A 19,217-nucleotide genomic window follows, 5' to 3' on the forward strand; every position below is an offset into this window, starting at 1 on the left:
TTTCAGGTGGTTAATTGGAGATTACTTTCCTGCCTAGGCTGGCTTTGAACCGTGATCCTCAGATCTCAGCCTTCTGAGTAGCTAGGATTACAGACGTGAGTCACCCTTTCTTGATAGCTTCTCCTTTATTCTCAAATGACTGGAGTATTGTTGTTGCGGGTTGTTTTTTTTTTTTTTTCTTTTTCAGTCTGAGTTTCGGAGAAATTAAAGATTTATTTAAGACTTCCAAGTGGAAGTCCAATTCCAGAGTTCAGAGTCCATGCCTTTTCCACTGCGCCATGCTGCCTTGCCTTAGTTCTAAAAGGATTTAATACTGCCAGTCCTGCCCAGACGTGGAGCCTTCCTCTTGCAGCAAGCAGATGCTGAGGGAGTACACGTCAGCATTCATTAATATTCATGCTTGTTCCACACAACTGACACCTGCCCCTCACTTGCTGTGAACTTGACGCTGGACAAGCATCTAAAAGGGGGAAAAAGAAACGTGTTAAAAGTGTTGGTTCTCCAGAAGTTCACAACCTGACATCAACACCAAATCCATATTTCATATTGCAGCGAGAGGACTCTGTGGGGGCTGGGCTCTGGAACATGAGGGAAAAGCTCGCTTGAAAAGCCTCTCAAGAGAACTTAGGGAGTTGGGCCTGGCTAGTAATCCGTCCTTGATCACATTGACGCTGTGAGCTGTCAAACATCTCTGCTCAGTGAGTGAGCTGAACGCAAAGGTGGCTCCGATCTGTTTCATATTGACTGCTAGAAGCTTAGCCTCAAATGGGGGGCCTCTCTGCAGCCAACGAACAGGACTTTCTGCCGGGTGGTATTATATGTTGGTCACTACTGGTTTTGCTTTCCATCCCTGCTTTATCCATTCATCTTTGGCCTTCACCCCTAACTCCTTTCTCAATGCTAGGTTTCATGTATCCCTGACTAGTAGTAACAAAAGCCTTGGGTTCAGGTTATCTTGTGTTGGACTTCGTTCTCAAACTCTGTGTTCTGGGACAAGTTCCGTAATCTCCTGATGCATTGATTTTTCAAATCTACAAATACAGTGTGTCACGTAAGCATTAAATAATATGTTGAAAGAAAAACTGAGCAGCAATGCAAATCTCTCCTTCTGGCATCTGGAAGGCTGAAGCAGGAGACTGTGAACTCGAGGCAAGCTTGGGCTACATAGTAAGACCCTGTCTTAACATTTAAAACCAGTATCTTGTACGAGTTAAATAAGCAATGTATGTAATATATTTGGTATACAAGAGTGGGGGAAGTAATCATTTATCCTTCCTTACCTGCAGGCGAGAAGAAATGAGATTCTCCATCTGGCAATGGATATGAAAGTTGATGTCTAAGAGTTAAGCCCTTAGGAAACCAGACAATGGAGGTTGACCTGAAAACATAGGAGAGGAAGGAAGGCTTTTACCTAGAACGTGCTATGAAATACACTACACGTTAATGGAAATTAGCGGCAAGAAATGGGTCAGGCCAAATTCCCATGTGCTAAGGTCTCAGGCAGGACATAGTTGGCTAGAACAGCAGTTGTTTGTCCAGGATGAAGACCCAAAAAAGTATTTGGGTCTGTCTTAGGCTTTTTTCTTTTGCCAGTGTGACAAATACCTGAGAGAAACAAGGTGTCTGCTAAACCAAGAGACTGAGGGCAAGGGCAAGGCCTGGAGGTGGTGATAGACAAGCAGCGCAGTCCCCAGAGCTGGAGAACCCTCGCTCCAAGATTCAAAAGGGACAGGGAGATGTGGGAAAGTCCCTGAGATGTCGCTTGTAGAGAAAGAACGAGGGAGGCAGAAGACAAGACAGGTAGACCAAGCCCACTGATATTTGAATGAAGCCCAAGGCTGCTCAACATATGTGGTTGCAATGTTTATTTAGCCTTTCCAGGCCCTGGGGTTTGTTACACTATAAACCTTGTTCATTTCCTTGTGTGGAAGTCTTAAGAGAATTTTGAACATAAAAGGGGATAGTACAGGCTCAGGAACCAGGAGAATCTTTCAGCGCTGAAGTGGACACAGAGCAGCTGATAAGAAGAGAGTTGATTGGCCAGCTCTCTCTCCAAAGAGAGACAGGAGAGGAAGAAGAGAGTAGATTGGCCAGCTCTCTCTCCAAAGAGAGACAGGAGAGGAAGAAGAGAGTAGATTGGCCAGCTCTCTCTCCAAAGAGAGACAGGAGAGGAAGAAGAGAGTTGATTGGCCAGCTCTCTCTCCAAAGAGAGACAGGAGAGGAAGAAGAGAGTTGATTGGCCAGCTCTCTCTCCAAAGAGAGACAGGAGAGGAACCGAGGCATACCTACAGTTCTGAGATGGCCTGTGTCCTGCGTAAATAACTTGACCTTCCTTTTTTTTTTTTTTTTTTTAACTCCCTTCTACTCTCTTTCAGGGGCAATGTTTAATTCACCAAGAAACCACAGATGTAAGGGCTTGGGACAGGGCCCACATCCAACCATCTCAGCCGCCACTGCTCTAACCTTCTTCCTAGGCTCCCATGACCATTTCCTGATTTCTTCTATGTGTCTTTAAACTGAACTAAAATCAGATCTAGTCAGAGCAGGGGACAGCTGACCAGGTACATAGCATGGAAGGCCTGGTAAAATGGCACTTTCAAGTCTTCCCGTGATATCCTCTGACCTCAGTCCTCAGGAAATTCTAAATGTGGACATCTGTGATAGGATGTTCCCATATGCCCACCACAAGTGGGTGGAGGATGGAGGCATCCTCCGCCCCTAGAGCCTCCATCCTTGCATCAGTAACAGTGCTGTCTTATTGTTCTAGGATAACGTCCTATGGACTGAACTTCATTCCAGTCCGTCTCTACCACACTACAAAACAGTCTTCCTAGGAAGGCTCAGTTGGAACCAGAAGCTGCAGCTTCTCTGGGCAAACCCAATCGTCTAGGGCTCAAAGTCCCACCTCGCTCCTGTGGTTGTGGCCACTGCTCCTGTTTCTTGATTCACATTGTGCTTCTTGAACTGAGACAGAAGCACAGCAAGGTAGGGAGATAACGAGAAGCCAAACAACTCTCAGACTCTGCCAACACAGATGAGCAACGCTGTGACTGCTTTGCCCCATTCCAAGAGCAATGTGAAGGCTGGTTCCGTTCATACAGACAAAAAACATGAAAGACAGGCTGCAAAGGTCCTACAAAAAAAAACACCACAGGGCAGCACCAGAGCTGCAGAGGGACCCTTGTGTGCTCTCCACCGTCTCCCTACTGTTAGTGTAATCACATAAACCCTACTGGGCATCTAGAACAAGCAGCAGGAGCCCAGGACCATTTTTAGATGGAAAAAAAATCTCTGAATATTTAAGTTGGGCTGAGCATTTATGCTTACAATGGGTTCCTTGACAGCTTTCTCTAAAGAATCAAACTTCCATTTCTGACTTAATCATCGACCCCCACCCCCACCCCTGCCTTGAACCGTGAGGCTGGAGACGGGGAATGTGCGCAAAGGCTATGACCTTGAGCAAGGCACTTGACCTCTAGGGCTGCCTCTGTGTCTGTACTTCCATGATGTTTATGATGATTAGAATGTGAGAATTGGGGAAAGAAAATATCTGGCTAGCGTCTGTTTGGTCTACCCAGATAGGAATTGTGGGTAGGTGAGGAGAAGCGCCTCTAGTGTGGCAATTTCTAGCTCTTGAGTGCCCAAGGCCTATCGGGTCTGCAACAGCAGACCCAGAGGCTCATCCTAAGAGAAAGAGGCTTCTTGCTCCAGGCTTTAGAAGCCTGAGAAACATATGGCCCTAGATACTCAAGCTGGAAGGTCATTGCTGTTAGGACAATGGAGAGAAAAAGGAAGGGAACAGGCCGGACTCAATCTTCCACAGGTGCGGACTGTTTATTGACGAACAGCCAGGGGCAGCAACCTTCCCATGGGATCAGAGGTTGTGCCAGGGGGTGGGGCTGGAGTTAAGCCTTTATGGGGTCTGAGCAAGGAGACAGAGGTTACCTGGGTTCAGTGTAGGGGAGATGACTGCAGGTGCCGACAGAGAATGTGGTAAGATAATGATAACCGGCTCCCTTATCCGAGGTCTCAAGCTTTTAATGTTCAAACAGCTCTCTGTCTGTCTTGCCTTGACGATGTGACCTTCTCAGGGTCCAGTTCTTAGTCTTCCAACCTCTTAACCCTTTCCTGGCCTCACAGCTTGGCCTCAGAGTTCCCTATAGCTTAGGCCTACCATGGAATGTTGACAGATTGTCTGGCTGTGTCAAGCACATCCATACATACACGGGGTTTTGCCTAAAGTCTGTGTGCACCTGAGATAATGGGGGGGGGGCGGCGGGGGGTCAAGCCTTCAGTTGCTCTAGATAGCAATCACCAGGAGCTCCAGCACTTGGCAGCTACATTCACACTCAGTTCCTAGCAGCAGTGTGAGGTGGCAGGCAACAACAATGTTAAAGCTCAGGTGCTGAGAATCTCAGCACACAGTGGTGTTAACAGTTCTTGGACAGCTGGTAGTTTGGCTTCCAGGCCTAGAGTGTTGGAGCTCTTGGCCCTTGAGAGCAACAAGAGTTATAGATCTTGGGTCTAGGGTGAAAGAGAACCTTGGCCCTTCAAATCTGCTCATTCCATGGAACTCTTCCAACAACCAAGGCCACCATTCTTTTTCTCCGCCTCTTTGCAGCCCTATGCCTTCTCTAGTTGGGACTCCACTCACCCTTGCCTTCTCCCTACTTTTGCACTCCCTCGTTATCTCTGCTTCCTCTGCCCTCCACCGTTTACCTTCTGTTGTCTTGGCTACAGCTACTGCCTTGATGCCACTACCATTGTCTCCTCTTCCTGTCACCGGCGCAGCTTCTCAGGTCGAAAGTAGGCAAAAACCACTCCAGAGGCCTTTTGTTAGAACAAAGTTCCAACACCAGGGGGCAGTACAAGAAGTGCCCCCTCCCCATTGGCTAGAGAAGTGCACACAACAGCCTATTTATATAATAGAGTAGGTGGTGAGCAAGGTTGTTCGCACCTATCATGGCAGACTATCATTCCAAACCAGTATGCCAAGGACTGTGTTTGCTTCCATCACCTGCCTTCACCTGGATCTCCAGGAGAAGTGCCCCCGCCCCATTCTGCATGAGCAAGAATAGCAGTAGGATAAGTGGAGTCATCTGGAATTTTCTGAGGCCTGGTCTTACTTAAGGAGCTGCTTTCCAGGTCCAGGATATGCTGACTTCCTGGTTGAATCAGGACTGTGAACCCTGGTTGTAGTGGTCCCCTGCAAATGTTAAAGGATCCCCAGAGTGACCCCAAGGCGTCCAAGACAACTTGATTAGAGAGTGCCTGAGGGAAGTCCAGCTGGTGGTCCAAAGAGGAGACACCCCATCCCCCCACTCCCCAGCTCCCAAGGCTGCCAGGCATGGAAGGAGCGGCGTATCAAATGACCCAGCCCTGACGGTTTTCATCATTCACTGAAGGAATTAAAAGGGTGTTCACAATAAAGGCTTAAATGAAAGTTCAGCACAGAACTAACCAGGCTAATAGCATTTAACAGTACTTAATAATATTTAACAATGCTTAATGGTGTTTAACTCTTGCCCTGGTGCCCCCAGGAAGATGTGGGTCCCTCTGATCCGTCTCAAAGGTAGAAACACTAAGCAAACACAAGAAAAAGTCAAGGTCAGGACCCAGGTGCCTCAATCTCTAAGCCCAGGGCTCTAGCCACATCAAAAGAAGTATAAGAAGAACCATTTGTGTGATTTCATGTCCCATTCATGCCCAGTCTCCCCACAAAAGCAAAGCTTCTTCATAAAGCAAATTTGTCTGCCTTCTCATATACAGATCCCTCATGCCTCACCCAGCCTAGACAGCATTCAAAAATATATCTTTTTATCAAATCACAATAACCTACAGAATGAACTGCTACAGGCCATTAAAAATAAAATGGGAGGAACTATGTAAATATAGGCTTATAGGAAAACAGAGTAACTTTCAAGTGGAAGAGGCTCTACCCACACCAGTTCACAATGAAAACACAATCAGAAAAGTGGCAGTCTCCCCATGGCAAAATTCAAGGCATCTGGAGGTAGTTGGGATTGAACTCAGGGCCTACCACTTGCTAGGAAATTACTCTACCAGTTGAGCCAAGCCCTATACCCATCTCCCACTTGTCTGCTCTTGGTTTTTTTGTTTGTTTGTTTGTTTTTGGGGTTTGTTTTGTTTTTGCTTTTAGATAGGTTCTCTTGCTTTTACCTGGGACCTCGATCAGACCTCTGTCCTCCTATCTCCAAACTCAAGCAACTGGGATTATAAGTATGCAGGATATTCCTGTCTCCACCTCCTGAGTAGCTGAAATTACAGGCATGTACTACCACACCTTGCTAGATCATGGAGTTTCTTTGTTTTGTTTTGTTTTTAAGCAATAGACATTCAATAAAAGAATGTTATTGTTTTTAGGTTCTGCGGTTCTTGTTGTCTCTACCACTGTTTTGGTCAGAAAGGAATCTTTCCCAGCAATGAGCGCCCCTCTCCCGTCTCCCACCAAGTCCCACCCGTTCACTTCCCACTACACATACTCAAGCACTCTGCCACAGGTACCCTCAATCCTTGGGGTCAGAAAGCAACAAGGCAGGGCTGGAAAGGTGGGTCAGTGGTAGAGTGCTTACCTAGCATGCATGAAGCCCTGGGTTCAATTCCTCAGTACCACATATGCAGAAAACACCAGAAGTAGTGCTGTGGTTCAAGTGGTAGAGTGCTAGTCTTAAGCACAGAGAGGTTTAGGGACAGAGCCCAGGCCCTGTGCTCCAGCCCCAGGACTGTCAAAAAAAAAAAAGCAAGGCCAACAGAAATAGATGGGAAGCAGGGCACCCAACCCAGCCAGATACAGTTGTTCTTACTAGAGCTGACTAGCCTCAAACACCTGGGCCTGGCTTCACCATATTCTCCTACCATGAGAGCTAGATTTTTCAAAGGCAAGGATCCTGAATTCTTCTCTTGAGGTGACAAATTCCTCTGGTCAGAAGAGCTCTTGTCAGAGCTCTGGCTGAGCCAACAACCCACTGCACAGAAAGAAAAGTCATGGGATTATGAAGTCAACACAACTGGAAGAAAAACTGGACTCTATCAGGTAGTAGCAGAGTGAGACTCTGAGCAAGTCTTCTGATAGGTGCAATGTGTTTAACATCAGTTTAGGTGATCTGGGTGAAGAACAGTTAATGGATATGATGTCCATCGAGCGCTTAAGGAATACAGAGGTCCTGCGTGTGTAATTCACATCCCACACAACCTCCTAGGCCCTCATTCTTCCCTGAGGAAGTGTGGAGTCTTTCATACCAGTTCATCTGACTTAGCTGAACCAAAAGAAGAGGGTAGAAGCAAGGTCAGAACTAAGTTTAGGTGTTTTTTTTTAACTCAACCCTAAAGCCTAGCATTAAACTTCTCCATCAGATCTTTATTTTTTTTTTTTATTGTATTTGTGTGTGTGTGTGTGTGTGTGTGCGCGCGCGCGCGCGCGCGCGCACGTGTGCACATGCGTGCACGTACACTAATCCTAGAGCCTCAACTCAGGGCCTGGGTATTGTTCCTAAACTTTTTGCTCAAGGCTAGTGCTCTACCACATGAACCACAGCTCCACTTCCAATTGTTGTTGTTGTTGTTGCTGCTGCTGTTGTTGGGAGGGGGGATGTCAGCAGCAGTTTATTGGAGATAATAATCTCACAGACTACTGCCCCAGGTGGCCTCAAACCACAATCCTCAGATCTCAGCTTCCTGAATAGCTAGGATGACAGTCATGAGCCACTGGCCCCTGGCTCCATCAGATTTTCTTTGAGTCACTAAAAAACGTTTCTGACCAAAAACTGGGTGTGGGGGTGCATTCTTGTAATCACAGAACTCCAAGAACCTAAAACAGGAGAACTGAGGCTTTCAGAGGCCAGACTGAGCTATAGGATGAGACTCTTGACTCAAATAAATCAAAAGTTTCTGACTAGAGGTGTTGACCAATGGGCTGAGTCTATATTCAGAAAATGAGTCCTGATTTAGGCGAAAGCAGGAAGTGATGCCAAGGGTCCCTAGACACTACTAGAAAGACCAGGCGATACTGACATCAGCATGAGAATGTGGCAGATCATTGGATTAAACAGCCTAGAAGTCAATTCTCTCTCTCCCTCTCTCTCTCTCTCTCTCTCTCTCACATACACACACACACACACACACACACACACACACACACACACACACACACAGAGGCTTGAAAATCATTAGAAAAGATGTGAATTATACATTGGGATAATTGAAAAGCTGATCTGAATAAGAATCAACTTTTTCATCTCATGGTGTACACTGGAATTTTATTTAGATCTAAGAGTTAGCCAGCAAAAGCAATGTGAAAAGGGAGGAAAAAAACTGTAATATTCTGAGATGAAGAGTATGAAGATGACAGTGCTTCATGAATTAAGCTACACATTGAATCCAATCCATTACAAAACAATCAAAATGAGCTTTTTTTTCCATGGAGATAGATAACATCCATCTGGAAAAATACGTGAACAGAAATGGACTTCTTTTCTCTCCTTCAAAACAAAGTAATTGTTAGATAGTTGTTCTACAGGATATCAGGATGTTTCATTTCACATACAAGTGCATTATATTTTTAACTATGTGAAAATGTAAAGATACAATTATAAAAATGTGATTGTAATGGAGGAATCAATTGAACAGAGTGAAATAGCTCAGGATAGTCCATTGTATGTTAATAAATAAATAAATAAATTTAGCATGCAATAAAGAGAGGCATCTAAGCCAATAGAAAAAGAAAACATCCTTTGAAAAACAATGCTGAAATAAATGAGTTACTAGGGAAAAATCAATTTAAACCCTCACCATGCAATGTAGAACAAGGCAAATTTCAGATGAATTAGTTATGTGATAAAAGAAAGACAGGAAGGAAGGAAGGAAGAGGGGGGAAGGAAGGAAGAGAGGGAGGGAGGGAGGAAGGGAGGGAGGGAAGAAAACCATAAATAGAAATTAGTATAGCTAGTTCAGTGTGGAGATGAAATTTCTGAGCTTAAAAAAGCAAATGGAGAAAACTCAAAGGGGGGACAAAAAGATATATGCTGCCACATAAAAATCCAAACCATCTCTATAAAAGAACACCACAGAAAGTAAACATAAACAGCAAAATCAACCTGAGAAAAATGTCTCCCACAAAAATATCAGAAAGTGAATGTGCTTAAAATATGAAGTAGCATTTATAAACATAAAAATGCTCTAAACTCAAAAGAAAAATGTGCAAGGGACAAAAATAGTCTCCCTGCAGAAGAAATACAAAGGATGTCTTAAAGGTACAAAGCCGTGGTATGAAGAAACAGAATAGTGACATACAGTTCTACCCTAGCAAACTAGCAAAGCCAACGCAGGGTACTGTCTGCAAAGCCATGATGGGCCTCTCATGCAGTGATGGCTCAACAGACATTCGCACAATATTTTTAGAGTACCACATGGCAGAAAGTCTCCAGAGTGTTTAAAATATTCATTTGTCTTTGTCGCAATAATTCCACTTCAATTTGGAGCCAGTAAAAGTATGGACAAATATGTCCATCTCTTTTATTTATAATACTAAATGGAAATGAATTAAATGTCTGCCAATATAGGAACATTTAAATAAATTATGAGATAGCCACAAGATGGAATATTATATTTTCTCTTAAAATTATGTCCAGGAATTTTTAATGACTTGTAAAGCTGTTTGTACCATGTTACAGTATAATTTGAATGAGTCAGTGGGGTTGTGGGTGATTTTCTTCTTGTCCTGATTCTCACCCTTCAACTCCAATTTCTGTAAGTGTAACTATAATTCTGTAAGTGTGACTATAAATTTGTGTGTGTGTGTGGTGCTAGAATGGAAATCAGCCCAGGGCCACACACATTCTAGGCAAGAACACTATCACCAGCTACCTTTATGGCTGGCCTGCAATTGTTTTCAAAAGAAAAATACATACAGTCAAGACCTGTTTTACATTCTTAAGGTTCACTCTTTTAAGTTTATGCAAATTGTTCAAAGGTTTCACCGTGGTGCTTCACACACAGATATATGTTACTTTAATCTGGTTGATTACCTCACTCTCAGTTCTTCTGTCCCTACTATTCCCTATTATTCAACAGCTCTTGGTGAGTTTTTATTATTTTCATTCACAGATACAATATATTTTGGTATTGTCCATCCTCTAAAATTCTCTTCCTGTCAATCCCTTCAAATGGTCCCACAATTACAAATATTAGGGAGATAGAAAGAACATGATACCTATATATACACATATATAGATACATGGTGATCATGTGTGGTTTTGTTTTATGTTTTGTTTTGTTTTGTAGGTCATGGGGCTTGAACTTAGGGTCTGTCTGCTGTCCCTAGCTCAAGGCTAGCACTCTATCATTTTGAGCCATAGCTCCACTTCTGGTTTTGAGTGCTTAACTGGAGATAAGAGTCTCATAGGGACTTTTCTACCCAGGTTGGTTTGAACCATGATCCTCAGATCTTAGCCTCCTGAGTAGCTAGAATTATAGGCATGAGCCACTGGTGCCCAGCTTGGGTGTGTTTTTGTATATTTTAGGTCTAGCATCTATGAGAGAAAACATGTGACCTTTGACCTTCTGAACCTAGCTTACTTCACTTAATACGATGACTTCCAGTTCCATCCATTTTCCTGCAAATAACATTATTTTATTCTTCTTTATAGCTGAATAATACTCTATGTATATATATATATATATATATATACATATGTATGTATACATATATACATATACTCTATGTGTGTGTGTGTGTATATATATATATATATATATATATACATGTATTATGTATGTATACTTGATCCATGGACATTTAAGGTCAATTCCATACCTTGGCTATTGTGAGTAGTGCTGCAATTAACATGGGTGAGCAGGTGCCTCTATTGTAGCCTGGTTATATTCCTTCAGATAAATGCCTGTGAGTGCTGTCACTAAGTCATCTGATAGTTCAAGCTTCAGTTTTCTAAGAAATCTCCCTACTGATTTCCATGGTGGTTGCATTCTTACCAAAAGCTTATAAGAGTCCCTTTCCCCAATATCCTCCACAGGATTTGTTGTTTATATTCTTGCTGATAGTCATTCTGACTGCCGTGAGATGAACTCTCAATGCCATTTTGATTTGTAGTTCCTTTATGGCTAGGAATGCTGAGCATTGCTCCGCAGTGGGAGTATTAGTGGGAGGGGGAAGTGAACAGAGTATGAGGGAGGTAAATGTGGCTGAAATACTTTATGTGCATGTATAAAAAGAGAGTAAGGAGTGTGATTGGAAGTGGTTTAGAAAGGAGACAGGGGACGAAAGAAAGGGATGAAGATGATGAGTCTGACCAAGCTACATTGTATGCATATGATAGACATGTCAAATGAAACCCATTTGTACAATGAATTTATAATAAAATAATAAGGATATGGAAAACAGGAAATCCTGCATTCCTCAACTCGCTAGCTTCCTCAACCAATCGGTCTTGGAAGATTGCAAAATGGTCCTCTCCCACCTCCCATCTAAGTGGACCTTCCATCCACTTCCGGGTTCTACACCGTTCTCGTGACCTCTCTTCCCCCTTTAAGGCTGCATGCACAGTCAGGTGGGGGAAGGGTAGGTGGCCACTTGCGGCATCTGCTTCATAGGAAGCTAAGCACCCAGAAGAAGGAAATGCCATTCTCCAGACTGGCATTATCACAACCAACCTTAGAAACTACCAGTGAGCATGTAAATTCATCTAGTCACTTTCAGCCAAAACTATAGAAATTAAAAACTAAAAACAGAACTACCATAGTATCCTATTTTACTGCTCTTGGACATATATTTGAAGGAATATATATCAGCAGACAATAGAGATACCCACACCACCATGTTTATTGTAACTCCATTCACAATACTCACACTGTGGAATCAGCTTAGATGCTTATCTATGAATGAATGGATCAAAAAAATATGATACACATCCACAATGGAGTACTATTCAGCCATAAATAAAAGTGAAATTATATCATTTACGGAAAGAGATAGACCTGGAGATCATCATGTTAAGTGAGCCAAACGAAGAGATACATAGTGTATTTTTTTCTCATATGCAGAATCTAGATTTTAAAAGAGCTGTTGTTACACAAAAATACATGCAAGTAGAAGAAGAATGGGAGAGACAAGAGAAGATATCAGGGAGATAATATGGTCAAAATACATGATATACACGTATGAAAATGTCCTAACAAAACCATTACTTACAACCTTCAAAGAAAAGAATAACAAGAACTCTAGCTTAGCCGGCTGGTAACCTTAAACAACTATTTCCATCGAGATGAGAAAGCTGTGTTTCCGCAGCCTGACCTGAACAAAATTCAATAAAGACTGAATGGATGAGCGAATGCACCCATTTCTTCGGTCAAAGAGGTGAACTAAGCTCCTTTTCCAGAAGAGTTACTAAGACCTAAACCAACTATGGCTGTAAAGAGTCGGGCCCACTGTGGACACTGCATAAATGGGGTCCACATTACCTCTGGCCCACCACAGAGCGGGCCCTGGGCTTCCCACTGTCCTCTGATTGGACGGCTTGGCTGCAGCTGTGGAGGTTTTTCACCTGCTCCCTGAGTTTTCTCAGGTGGGCTGAGACGCGTGCATCTCTTCATTCTTTCCGGTTTCCTCCGCATCGATTCCGCCACTAGTGAAGGGCAGAAAATTAATAACTCGATTCTCCCCACACACACATACACACACACATGACAACAAGCCCAACAACTAATTGGCTCGATATCTCCCAGTTGCTGTATCACTTTGGGATTTTTTTTTTTTCTGGGTGAGATATAAATAAGCCAATTCTATTAATAAGCCATTTGGCCAAGGAAAGAAAATACACTTCTGATATCTCAAGGGGCTTTGGGGAAGCCGTTCAGCGGCCCGTGGTGCGAGACACTTGATTACCGGAATGAAGTATTCCGCCTCTGTGCCTGCTCCTTGAAAATCTGTACTCCCGGAAGGATTCTCTCAGGCCTGGGGGACGGGGGGTGGACGGGGGAGCGGGGAGGAAGGAGGTAAAGCTTTGTTAAGCTTAAAAATTATAATTTAGATAAATCTGTGCATTCATTGGTGGGAGCGTGTCTCTGGAAAATAAGTTAGCAGGGTAGAACCTGCCGCATTTCGGGGGTTTTATTGTCTCCTTATAATTAAGTCCTGCACAGAAATCCAATTACAAATGTTCTCAATCGCCCTCCAGCTAAGTCCTAACCAAAGACGGGAGGAAGACTCCTGGACTTAAATAACTCTGGATAGAAATTAATATCGTGGCCGTGTTGGCTAATTAAAAGTGCCGCCTCTATTAGCGGGCTTTTATATTAATAAATGAGACTATTATTATCATATCCGACAACCAGGGCTTTTATCAAGTCTGCTCTGTCAGCACAAGTTCACCGCCCTGGGTACAGGCTTCTCTGGGCAGCAGGACAATCCTGTCCTGTCGGCCGTTCACTGGGGTAAGCACTTCACCACACTCTGCCTGCAGTATTCTTTACACCAGCCTTCGGGGTGCCAGTTACAGTCCCTGATTCACCATGGAGCGGCTCAGGGCTTAGGTAGTCAGTCTTGGCTCCCACAAGGGGCCGAGCTGGGATTCAAAGTTGGACTCTCGGTATCCCAAATCTCGCCCTCAGTCCACTGCTCAACCTTGTTACCTTTGCAGAGTGACATTGGCAGGTGGGAGCTTTTCATTAGGTTTTGGCCCCTAGCAGAGACTTTCTCCCGGGTGGATTTCCAGCACTCCACTGCTGGCCCTCCGTTCTGATGGGGCTGCTTACCAGACACCGCCCTGAGCACCAGCTGCCCCTGCTCTCACGCAGGTGTGTGCAATGGCAGAGCTAGGATGGTGTCTGCACACTGGGGAATGCCCCCCTGCCCCACCCCCACTCCCACCCCCACCCCCCTGCCCCCGAGACTCCAGGACAGGGAAGATTGCTTGCAGGAGTGGTTAGGTTTGGGAATACAAAGAGAAGTCAGGGTCAAGTCGTGAGATGCAAGGGAGAAGGTTTTGTTTTGTTTTGTGTTTTGTCTGCTGTGGGGCTTGAACTCTGGGCCTGGGTGCTGTCCTTCAGTTCTTCAGCTCAAGGTGAGCACTCTATCACTTGAGCCACGGTGCCACTTCCGGTTTCCTGGTGGTTCATTGGAGATAAGAGTCTCACAGACTTTCCTGCCTGAGCTGGCTTTGAACCATGAGCCTCAGATCTCAGCCTCCTGAGTAGCTAGGATTACAGGCATGAGCCACCAGCACCTGGCAAGAGAGTAAGCAAAGAAATCATGTGTGCAAAGGCTGGCAGTGCTCATGTGCAGAAAACATACAAGTCAAGATACATTAGGGAAAGAGTTTGATTGGAAATGGAAACGTGGCCAGATGAGCTCGGGCAACGCCTTGTCAGCCATGATTACACCTTGAGCAGCTCACCCACGTAGGTAAAGAGTCTGGCTTTCAGCAGAGGGTGGTATGAACCAGGCTGCTTTCTGCGTTCATCTCTCTAGCAGGGGTGGGACACAAAACAGCTCTGGGACAGGGTAGACAAATGGCCAGTGAGGAGTTCAGAAACAGGAGGGTGACAACCGATGGGAGAAATGGCCCATTTTGGAGACAGGCAAGAGGGAACCGATCAAAGCCAGCAACCGACCACAAGTCTGGGGTGAGAGAAAAGGACAAATGACTTCAGTATTCCAGCTGGAACAAAATGGAGGAATACCAGAAGATGAGGAAGAGAGGAAAGAAAGCAGCTTTGGCTGTGAAGAGGAGCTCTCATTTCCTAAGGGATGTTCAAGGTCAAGCACCCAGGGAACTGCTGGATGTGTGGATGCCAACTCCACGGTGCTCATGGCCTGCAGAATCACTTGGGAAATTCTCAGGTCAGAGAGGGTAAAGCATTTTTCATAGATGAGATTCACCCAGGAAGTGGGCACACAGGTCCCGAGTGGGCCTTAACTATCTTGGTTCATCTTCTCAGCCCACGTCTACACACATCTACATGCAGGGCATTCATCTCTAGTCACCAAGCACTTTCATCAACGAGTACAGTATTCCCTTGGTGACAGCAGATGAGAAATGTCATGTCCAATTTCCAACCTAGGCCAGTGTCCCGCAACCCACACAGAAACACTGAACTTGAGTCCTCAGTATCTGGGGGCAATCCAGCAAACACAAATTAGGTTCCAGTTCTATTGTCTAACCTAAGGTTGGCTCATGATTTACTCAGAGGCCTGAACTATCATAAGACCAGGAGAAGCAAGTAAATGCATCCAAATGTCCCAGTTTCGGGTCTATTAGCTCTAAGTCACCAGAGCCCGGGAATGGAACCCAGAGCCAATCATTTCAGTGTCTAAACTCTACAATTAATGGTAATAATGAGTGAAATGCTGACTGGATTTAAAGAATGAAGGCTTTTAAGTCAGGCAGGGGTGGGAAGAAAAGCAGGGAAAGGAAAATATCTGAAACAGCATCTTATTTTCCCAAAGAAATAGGCCAGTCATTTGCCATCCATCAGCTAACAAACGCAGGAAAGTCTTGATTGATAGGGAAAGCATGCGAATAGGGTGAAAGGCCACAATGCCATGAATTTTCTCATGATAAGCAAGTTGTTTCAACTTTCCTTCCAAGTCTTGCCAGAGTGCGTGGTGAAGCTTTCCTGAACTAGTAAGTCCATTTATTTTCTCACCCTCTTTCTGGGTCAGACTTGGGGCAGGTGAAAAGCTCAGGGTAGGATTCAGGCACTCATTGCATGCATAAGATTATGAAGTGTGAAGTCAAAAGATCTCCCAAGAAGTGTCTGGAGAAGGTCCAGGGTCAATGACAAATGATAAAACCAGCTGGGCTCTGGTGGCTCACTGCTGTAACCCCTGCTCAGGAGGCTGCAAACTGGGGATCAAGGTTCAAAGCCAGCCCAAGGAAGAAAAATCCATCAGACTCTTATTTCCAATTAACCATCCAAAAGCTGGAAGATGAGCCAGGGGCTGGTGGCCCACACCTGTAATCCTAGCTACTCAGGAGGCTGAGATCTGAGGATCACAGTTCAAAGCCAGCCCAGACAAGAAAGTCTGTGAGATTCTTATCTCCAATTAACCACCAAAAAACCAGAAGTGGTGCTGTGGCTCAAGTGGTAGAGTACTCTCCTTGAGCTGAAATGCTGAAGGACAGTGCCTAGGCCCAGAGTTCAAGTCCCACAACTGACAAAAAAAATAAACCTGGAAAAGGAGCATGACTCAATTGGTAGAGTCTTGAATGGAAAAGCCAAGCAAGAGTATGAGATTCTGAGTTCAAGTCCCAGTACTGGCACAAAAAATAAAGAAAGGAAGAACACAACACAAAGAATAAGTCCAAGGCCCAAGGCCCAACCTTCAATCATAGCTGCCAGAGCAAGAGCTAAAGAGGTGGAGCCAAAGCAAAAAGCCAGGGGATGGAGGGTGGGGAACTTTTCAGCCCATAGAAGCATAGTAAGGGAACAGTCTGAAGGAACTCCACAGATCAAGAACCGATGCTATCTGGTGCACTAACTATCCGTCACAGATTACTCTCAATGTGAGTGGTCTGAAAGTACAGGCTTTTATTCTCTCACAGTTTGGTGAGAGAATCTAGGCATGTCTGAGGTAGATAGTTCTGGCTCAAAGTCTCTCCTTGAGAGATGACTCAGCCCCAGGATGGGATTAGTAAAAATGGACCAAACAGCAACAGAAGCTTGAAAATCTTCCAAGGGAAAGTCTTCCATGTGCAAGGCTAAGTTTCTCAGGAGGCCACTGCTATGATTTCCTATCTACTCGCTCGTTATACAGACTCCCTTGTGGGCTGCCCCAGGATCCTCAAGCATGGCTGCAGGAAGATGAAAGGGAAAAGAAAGAAAAAGAAGAAAAGGAAGGGAAGGAGGGAGGAAGGGAGGGGATGAGGGAAGGAAGGAAGAAAGAAAGGAGAAAGAGGGGAAGAGAGGAGTGGGAAGGAAAAGGATAAAAAGAAGGAGGGAGAGAAGAAAAAAAAGAAGGAGGGAAGGAAGAGGATGGAGGAAGAGAAAGCACCTAGCAAGAATACCAACTCCTTAAACTTCATCTTAGAAGTGACGTGCCACTTTTATAGTCTATGCACCGGTAGCCAATCAGTAAGCCCTGCCTACTCCGAAGGGGAAGGGTGACGCAAGTGAGTGAATACTAACAGGTGGAAAACAGGGCATGGGGCCATCCTAAAGGCCGCCTGTGATTGTGTGCACATGGGCAAGCCAGGTTCATCTAGCCACTGGGAATCCTCATTGCAGGCTGGTCACCTATGGGTGGGGTAAAGTGCTTATAGATGGGTAAGAACCTCTCAGAATCTGACTTGTTGACTATCCACATGACAGCAGATGCTGAGACACGGATGCAAACAGCTAGGGTCACTGAACAGCAATTCTCAGGTCCCTAGACGTTGACTTTATAGCAAATCCTCTGTGGAATCCTGACATCTGTCCCTTCCCCCATCACCTCATTGATTCCACCTTTAAAAAAAATTCCTCTGTGATTATTTTCTGTGCTACAAATGATACCCACCCACACACACACACCAAAAAAAGAGTATGAAGCCCTAATGTCTGCACTTGCTCACAGTGCCACCTTGATTGATAGGTCTCCTGGGAGCAGAGCTGCAAAATCCCGAGTCAGTCACATTAGGAAAATAAAGTGAAATTCTCACAGCGGCTTGGGAAGGCTTCTACTCACATGAAAGAATTGTAAGAATCAGCAAGTCTGATAAGCGTACGCAGTATGATGGACAGTCAGAGCGCCCACACAAGAAGTCCACACAGCTGCCATGCGCAAAAGGCTGACTCAGTCCTCTCCAAATGTCCCGGAGAGAGGGGAGGGAGGGGAATGGACGGCCATCGAAGAATTACCCACTGAATCCCTGGCTGCATATTTCCATTCTGGCATTGGACCCTCAGGGGTATTCCTGTTAAGATATACAGTATAAACATAGCTGCCCACATGGCTGAGAAGAACCAGTGACCAAGCCAAGTCTGTGAAGAAGAAGCGAAGAGAAACAAGAAAAATCAACAGGGAGCGCAGGAGTGAGCGCAGGAGCTCACACCTGTGACTAGATACTCAGGAGGCTGAAAGCTGAAGATCATGGCTCACAGTCAGTCCCTGGCAGGAAAGTCTGTGAGATCTGTATCTACAGTTAATGACCAGAAAACCAGAAGTGGAGCCGAGGCTCGAAGTGATGGAACACTGGCCTTGCATGACAAAGCTCAGGGACAGCACCCAGTCCCTGGTTCATGCCCCAGAAAGAGACAGAGACACAGAGAGACATAAGAGAAAGATGTGGAAGTGGTATTCCCAGCTCACTAAGCACAAAACCCCAATCTCTCCACCACCTGCAGAGCTCTAGCATCCCAGCTCCTCTGCCCTAACCCCAGGCCTTTCCATAACCTCCATCTCTAGACTCAGCAACAGGGCAGCACCTTAAGCCAAGAGGGGCAGGTCAGGGAGCAGGGAGAGAGAGGCTGGGCAATCAAAACCCTGATCCCCTCCACATCTCCTGTTGCAATCAGGGTCCCCAGCTGACAAAAGCCCTCATTGGAGCCAGTGGCTCTAGTGCCAGCCCCACCCCTTGGAGCAATGACAGCCATGCACTATGTTTGCCCAGTTCTGCAGCTGGGCTAATTACTGTGGTTCCCTGGCTTCAGGTCCACCCCCAAACCAAACAAATTAGGACAAAAACCACAGGCTTCTTCGTTCCCCTCATTCCCAGCCAGCATTTGCTGAAGAACCCCCTACAATAATCGATAACAATGCAATCAAAGCCCACCACCTGTCCTATATCCTAAGAACCTGGCAGCCTCGCCAACAAGTCAGCTTCCCCCTTCAATGGCCAAAGAAAACTGGAATTCAACAACTCTGAATGTCCAAGTGCCGGCATCATTTAGAACAACCTGGGCTGGAGCTGGGGATGGCCTAGCCAGCAGGTACACGGAGTAGGTGGCAGGGACAGCAGGAGTTGGTGGCGCAGGCTGGCAGGCTGGGCTGGCAGGTTGCACCTACAACATGGTAGCTGGGATGTGCCCTGTCCCCCCTCCCCCCCACAGAAGGCCAAAGAGAGAAATCTGGAGATGCAGAAGGCAAGTTATCAGTAAAGATTGGCTGTCATCAGACCCTGTAGCCTACTGCATGTGATTCAGCAGCAGAAATTAAACAAGAATCCAGGAATCGGTGAGCTCTGGACACCAGAGAGGATCCAGAT

The 19,217-nt window shown here is 45.3% G+C and overlaps 1 long non-coding RNA gene across 1 annotated transcript; it reads right to left on the reverse strand.

Annotated features, from left to right (window-relative positions):
* Positions 1 to 45: 45 nt before the first annotated feature.
* On the reverse strand, positions 46 to 12,937 carry LOC122109698. Its single transcript, XR_006147728.1, has 3 exons — positions 12,493 to 12,937; positions 1,281 to 1,378; positions 46 to 460 (listed from the first exon to the last, which is right to left on the reverse strand). It is a non-coding gene; the product is annotated as an uncharacterized LOC122109698 (long non-coding RNA).
* Between the last annotated feature and the right edge of the window lie 6,280 nt (positions 12,938 to 19,217).

Source organism: Dipodomys spectabilis, unplaced genomic scaffold, assembly GCF_019054845.1.
Source record: "Dipodomys spectabilis isolate Male_0828 unplaced genomic scaffold, ASM1905484v1 ptg000069l, whole genome shotgun sequence".
Classification (NCBI taxonomy): Eukaryota; Metazoa; Chordata; class Mammalia; order Rodentia; family Heteromyidae; genus Dipodomys; species Dipodomys spectabilis.